Source organism: Crocuta crocuta, unplaced genomic scaffold (genome assembly GCF_008692635.1).
Source record: "Crocuta crocuta isolate KB4526 unplaced genomic scaffold, BGI_CrCroc_1.0 scaffold20, whole genome shotgun sequence".
Taxonomy (NCBI): domain Eukaryota; kingdom Metazoa; phylum Chordata; class Mammalia; order Carnivora; family Hyaenidae; genus Crocuta; species Crocuta crocuta.
Window position 1 is genome coordinate 445924 of NW_027527932.1, and position 6683 is coordinate 452606.

Consider the following 6683-nt stretch of genomic DNA (forward strand, 5'->3'; position numbering starts at 1 on the left):
GAGCCGTGCGGGTCCCGCCCGGCCACCCAGGGCACCGCGTGCACGCTCCTCAGAGAACCCGGGCGCCCGGCCGCCCCGCCCCTGCACCTGGCCGACTCCCCTTCCCCAGCTGCCCTCCTTGCTTAGGCCTTGTCTCGGCAGCTGCCTCGGAACACTCACCCCGCTGACTCGCTTAGCGCCCGCGTTCCCTGCGTGAGAGCGGGAGGGAGTCACACTTGTCCGCGCGGTTTCTTCCGTGCTGAGCAATGTGCCAAGCACAGGGCAAATATTTGGTGTATATTTTGTGAACGGATTCGTTAACTCGATACACTTGGTGTTTTAGTTTGGACCCCCCAGGAGCCGGCCCTAACAAAGGCAAGGAGTCCAGCGCAGGCATGTTATTTGGGAAGTGATTCCAGGAAATGTTACTGGGAAAGTAGGGAAGGGAAGCAAGACAGGAAAGGCAAGGCAGCCAATTAATCACTCATCACCACTGTGGCCCAGGGCTTAACCCCGCCGGGGATATCTGAGAACCAGTGCTGACCACGTGCCTGAAGTTAGCCATCCAAAGATGAGAGACCACATGCTGCATAACTGCATTTGCAAGGAAGTGTCCACAGTACACCAATTCAGAGAGACAGCAAGTAGATTAGTGGCTCCAGAGGAGAAAGGGGTGGAGGTTCAGGAGAAACTATTCACCATTATGGGTTTCTTTTGGTAACAGTAGAAACCTTCTGGAATTAGTGGTGACTATTATACAACATTGTGAATATGTAAAAATCACTGAATTTTATAGTCTGAGTTTTATGTTATGTGAATTCTATGTCAACAAATTACAGTAAACAAATGAGGGACCTGGGATATTTATACACAAGCTCCATTCACNGACTCGGGTGGCTTTCAGGCAAAGAGATGCAGACACCAGCCAGCACTTTGGAGTTTGGAGGCGTGATGCATGCAGGTGGCAAGGATGGGGTGTGGATAGGGCACTGATCAGGTCTGCTGCACTTGGTCAGAGAGAAACCTGCCAAGCCCACCTGAGCCATTCTGTGAAGAAGGAGGGTTCACTCAGAAGCTTCCATCTCCAAGAACTCATTCCTCCAAACTTGCTCTGAAACATACTGGTACGTGGACGACACGTTTAGGGAGTCCAAGTATCTCACGTGTGAGCCCTAATCAAGTAATTCTAAAGGAGAAAAGAACAGTGCTTTCCGTGGAAAGTGGTGGTAGGTTGATTAATGACCTCCCCAGATACGTCTGCGTTCTAATCCTGAGACACTGTGCATGTTCCTTTTTAAGGCAAAAGGGACCTTCCAGGTGTAATTAGGCTCAGGATTTTGAGATAGGGAAACGATGCTGAATTACCCAGGTGGGCCCAACGTAATCACATGGCCTTATAAGAGGGAAGAAGGAGGCTCGGGTTAGAGGTCTGCAGCGGAAAGAGCGGATGTCCTGGGTGACGTGCTTCGAAGGTGGAGGGGGAGCCACTAGAAGATTAAAAAAGGTAACAGCACGGGTCCCATCAGAGTTTCCAGAGGGAGCCAACGTGCTAGTAATGCCAACATCTTAACTCTTTAGCTCAGTAAAAGTTATTGCAGATTTCCGGTCTCTGTAATGATAGTAGAAGAAATTTGTGTTGAATTAAACCCCTAAACTTATAATAATTTTTTACAGTGGTGGCAGGACGCGAATACACTTTGCCAGATGGGATCTAAAAAATAATCACCATCGCTTCTTTCCCAGAATACGTTATAAAATTGCAAGGGTCTTAAAATCACAATGAAAAACACTTTGTATCTTTGGGGGTTTTTTTTATGTTCAATGTAGTTAATGTGATTTTTAATTTCTTAAAATATGCTTGTCTTAGGAGTTTTTAGAATATACAAATACTATTTCAAATAGAGTACTTTGTGGGGTTTTCTCGTTTCAATTTACCTTTTAGACTGTGGATTTATAAATTATCATCTGCCAAGTAAAAATTCTTACTAGTATATTGACATAAAAAAATAATAGATGGATTCTCAGAAAATAACGTGTTTACAACTCTAAAAGTACTGTAAAATTTAGTGAATTAAATAGAAACATTCCTACCAGCAAACTTCTGAGTATATCCCATGTTAGTTGAAGGGAGCTAACTGCCAGGCGTGAAGGTGAGTGTGTGAGGTTCTGGGAGGTCGGGGTACATAGCGTAGGAAAAGTGAAGGGGAGTTAGCTGGGGGCCACAGGCCTAAAAGAAGTGAGCTGTTCCAGACTCTTTAATAAAGGAAAACTCACATAGCTTCTCTCTGATGTCAATCTATTCTTCACATTATCACCAGATAATAGAAAATAAAAGCCAGTCATGTCATGTCTCTACCCTAAAATGATCTGGGGGCCCCGGGGGGCTCAGTCAGTTAAGCCTCCAACTTCGGCTCGGGTCATGATCTCACAGTTCTTGAGTTCCCGCGCTGCAGCAAGCTGTCTGCTGTCAGCGCCCAGCCTGCTGAGGATTCTTTCCCCTTCCCTGTCCCCTCCCCCTCCCCCCCTCCTCTCCCAAAAATAAACATTAAGAAAAAGTCTTTTGGAAACTCTTCAATTTAAAAAAATGCTCCAAAATTTGTTAGGTTAAAATAAAAAGCCATGCTCCATAGTCTCCGTGGCCTGCAAAGCCCTCAGTGGCTGGATGCCCGTCTGCTTGTTTATCCTCATCACCGCCTCCCCAATCATGCCAGGCTCTCCATTGTTCCTGAAACCTCTGTGCCTTCGTGCCTCAAGGCCTTGGCAGAGAATTCTCCCAACTAACTGGAATGAGTCCTTCGCGTCCTGATCAAATACCTACTCCTCCCAGACTGAGTATCCTCTTCTCCGTGAAGCTCCTACTGAAGACGTAACCCTCTTGGGCCCTGAGCCTCCATCTTTCCACATTCTTGCCAAGAACACAAGCCCTGCCCACTCTATCCTGGCTGTTTCTCGGCATTGTCTTTGCAGAGAGCGATCTTGAGGGGTAGAGTAGCATCTTGCTTGCCTCTTGCTGTAAAAATGGTAAATTTCTTAAGCTATGGGTTCCTTTCCTGTAACACGGCTCCTAAGATCCACAGGCCTTCATCTAGGCCCACCTGAGTGCCCCTGAGTATTGGGGTGGCGGGCATGGAGACGGGCTGGCCTCATACTTGTGCTGTTCGCTGTGCTGCAAAAACAGTCGTTGGTCTCTGAGCTGGAGATCTCCTGTCTCCCATCAGAATCCGTGCAACAGCACCATACTTGCTTGTTAGCGTGCAAGTAGGGCCAAATCCCAGGTTCTGCACACAACTTGATAGTTGCCATCTTTCCAGTGTTGGTGGCCTCTTAGATCTGTGATCCTGCAATATTTGCTTCAATGTGATATTATGTGAGGGCGTGGGTCCAGGCACATAGGAGATGTTCAGAAAAATGTCTGCCAAAAAAGTAAAGGGGCACCTGTGTGGCTCAGTCAGTTAAGCATTCGACTTCAGCTCAGGTCATGATCTCACGGTCTGGGGGTCCAAGCCCCACATTGGGCTAAGCGCGAACGGCTCAGAGCCTGGAGCTGCTTCAGATTCTGTGTCTCCCCGTTTCTCTGCCCCTTCCCTGATCACACTCTGTCTCTCTCTCTCAAATAAGCATTAAATTTTTTTTAAAAAAGGAAATCTTTCCAGTTCAGTAAAGGTATCTGCTCTGAAACTGCTTCATTTTCCCCTAACCAAAGCTGGGCCCATTTCAACAGAACAAAAAAATGAAACTTTTTTTTTTTCCATTATCAGAGGAAAGTATTCCTGAAATGAGTACTTCTCTAGAGACTTGGGAGAGCCTGAGTGACAGTAGGCTCTTTCAGTCTTTCTTCATGTCAGTTAAACTTGGCCACATGATCCTGTTCACAACTCCTAGAGGTTTTTTTAAAAAATCCATTTTTAAAGCATTCTTTATCCTAGAGAATTCATTCTGTTCTTAAGGATTCTGTTCAGACCTTAAGGATTGAAGGTTAAGTCACTTATCAAGTTTTTAAATAAGATTTTGATCTGAATTTTTGTAAGCTGGGGTGGGGGGAATAAGTCTTCATTAATTATCAAATATTTTTCTCAGTGATATTTTTTCATTTTTTTTGCAGTCAAGAGGCACGGCAGTACAATGATCAGCTGAAAAAAATAGATGAATAAATAGAATCTTACTTGGTTATGAGATCATAAAGAGCAATTGATAAAATCCTAAGTAGCAAACGGAAGTAGCTGTTAGCCCCAGAAGGATATTATAAAACAACAGACAATTCTTTTTTTTTTCTTTTTAATATTTTTTAGTTTATTTCTAGGAGAGAGAGAGAGAGAGAGAGAGACAGCCTGAACAGGGGAGGGTCAGAGAGAGAGGGAGACACAGACTCCGAAATAGGCTCCAGGCTCTGAGCTGTCAGCACAGAACCCGACGCGGGGCTCGAACCCATGAACCGCGAGATCATGACCTGAGCGAAAGTCGGACGCTTAACCGACTAAGCCACCCAGGCGCCCCAACAACAGATGATTCTTAAGCCAAAGGCAACAGGTTGGCTTACACGGTAGAAGCCAGAGCTGTTATACAAGAAACACCTATTATCTTTTCAAGTTGGGGAGGGGCCCCTGGGTGGCTCAGTCGGTTAAGCCTCTAACTTCAGCTCAGGTCATGATCTCATGGCTTGTGAATCTGAGCCCCACATGGGGCTGTCAGCCCAAAGCCTGCGTAGGATTCTCTGTCCGCTTCTCTCTCTGCCCCTGCCCTGCTGTGCGTCCTCTGTCCCTCTCTCCCTCTCTCCTTCCCCCCCTCCTCTCTCCCTCCTCCTCTCTACCTCTCTCCCTCCCTCCCTCCCTTATTTGTAGTAAAATAACTTCGTTATTTGTAGTAAAAGATAATAGGGCTCAAAAAGTAGTTACCTAGTTACCATTCTGCTTAATGGTTACCTGCTGGAGGCTGGTGGTACTTCTCTGTTCAAGTATCTGCATATGCCCCACCCCAGGGCAGAAATGGGGGGCCACGGAAGCAACCTTACAGACTTGTTCAGGACATTTAGACTCACTAGAATTCCTAGATGGGAGCTAAGAGCCACTCCCTCTTCTCAGGAATACTTCTTAAGGCCTATAAGGGTTGGGAATATTTTTATATTAATGGTTCTACAGAAAATTATGCATAAATCAGCTGTTAGAAACAAAATTGCATTTAAAAGGAGTTATAGGGGCACGTGGCTGGCTCAGTTGGTGAAACAGGGGACTATTGATCTCAGGGTTGTAAATTTGCCTAAAAGGCCAAAACAAACAAACAAAAACAAAACAAAAACCGACACACACACACACACACACACACACACGCTGAATTGCTATATTGTGCAATGTTTACTTTCTCCAGGTATTTACTAGAATAAGAATATTCTAAAAGACATCACTACTCTTGGTTAATTTGTAACTACCATTTAAAACTCCATTACCTTGAGGGGAGCCTGGGTGGCTCAATCGGTTAAGCGGGTCATGATCTCACGGTTCGAGGGTTCGAGCCCCACGTCGGGCTCTGTGCTGACAGCTCAGAGCCTGGAGCCTGCTTCAGATTCTGTATCTCCCTCTCGCTCTGCCCCTCCCCTGATCATGCTGTTTCTCTCTCAGAAATAAAACAAAGCAAAAACCTCAATTACCTTGAGCCACGTTTCTCCTGTAATCCCAAATAGCTGTTACTTGTGACTACCCTATTTCTGTTAATGACATCCTTCTGTCTGTCCAGGCGTAAATCATCAGGCCCATCTTTGATTCCTCTTTGTGATACTCCTCCACCCAATCAACTGATAAATTCTGTAATTTTTTTAAAACTCAAATTAGTTAACATACAGTGTAATCTTGGCTCCAGGAGGAGAACCCAGTGATTCATCTCTTACGTATGACACCCAGTGCTCATCCCAGAAAGTGTCCTCCTTAATGTCCATCCCCCAATTAACCCATCCCCCACCCACCTCCCTTACAATAACCCTCAGTTTGTCCTCTGTATTTAGAGTCCCTTATAGTTTGCCTCTGTATTTTCTTAATTATATGGCCCTGGGGTACCTGGGTGGCTCAGTTGGTTGAGCAACTGACTCTTGACTTTGGTTCATCTCAAAACCTCCTGGCTGGTGAGTTCAAGCCCTGCAGAGCCTGCTTGGGATTCTCTCTCCTTTCCCCTTCTCGCTCTGCCCTTCTCCCATACGCTCGCTCTCAATAAACCTAAAAAAACAAAATGCCTCCCACTCTCCGTTTCTACTGAAGCCCTAGTTCTAGTCTTAAATGTTCTCCCAGCTTCTCCCCCCCAATCCAGTTTGCACATGGCAGCTTGACTAACCTGCCTGTAAGATCACTTTGGTTACGGATCCACCTGTTGAAAGTACTTTCAGAACTTTCTATTGCCTACAGCAATGGCTTGCATCTGGTTACACACAGCACTTTGTCTCCCTACCTTGCATGCTTTGCAGATACATGACCACCTTCTGATCAACTGGTAAAATTCCGTTTTTCCTAGACTAAAACTGTTAACATTAATTTCAATTCACAGTGATGAATTTGCAACGTGAGGGTGTTAAGTAGAATGCAACTTGCTACAAATAAGAGGGAAGAGGCTTAGAGTAACATCAAGTATACACCAACGGGACTGCCTTGTGCTAATTGGGACTGGGGAGAACATTGCCTCCCAGGATTCAAGAGTGTATGTCTGGGAGTAAATAGCTCTATGCA